The sequence below is a fragment of the Ipomoea triloba genome, chromosome 16 (genome assembly GCF_003576645.1).
Source record: "Ipomoea triloba cultivar NCNSP0323 chromosome 16, ASM357664v1".
NCBI lineage: Eukaryota > Viridiplantae > Streptophyta > Magnoliopsida > Solanales > Convolvulaceae > Ipomoea > Ipomoea triloba.
In genome coordinates this window covers 7,623,276-7,623,507 of record NC_044931.1, presented here as the reverse complement: position 1 = coordinate 7,623,507, position 232 = coordinate 7,623,276, and the positions used below count along the sequence as shown (strand labels likewise).

General features: G+C 53.0%; 1 non-coding gene across 1 annotated transcript; it reads left to right on the top strand.

The window, feature by feature from the left end:
* The first annotated feature begins 69 nt into the window (after positions 1 to 69).
* Positions 70 to 188, top strand: LOC116008212. Its single transcript, XR_004095609.1, has one exon. It is a non-coding gene; the product is annotated as a 5S ribosomal RNA (ribosomal RNA).
* Positions 189 to 232: the final 44 nt, after the last annotated feature.

The window sequence follows — 232 nt, the reverse complement described above, 5'->3', positions numbered from 1 at the left end:
CTAAACCGCTAAGCGAGAGAAGTTGCGCGGAGAGAGAGGGTCAAGTACATTTTGCGCGCAGTACGTGACGGATGCGATCATACCAGCACTAATGCACCGGATCCCATCAGAACTCCGAAGCTAAGCGTGCTTGGACGAGAGTAGTACTAGGATGGGTGACCCCTTGGGAAGTCCTCGTGTTGCATCCCCCACCCTCTTTTTAATCTTTCTTTTAAACCGCTGGACCGCTCGC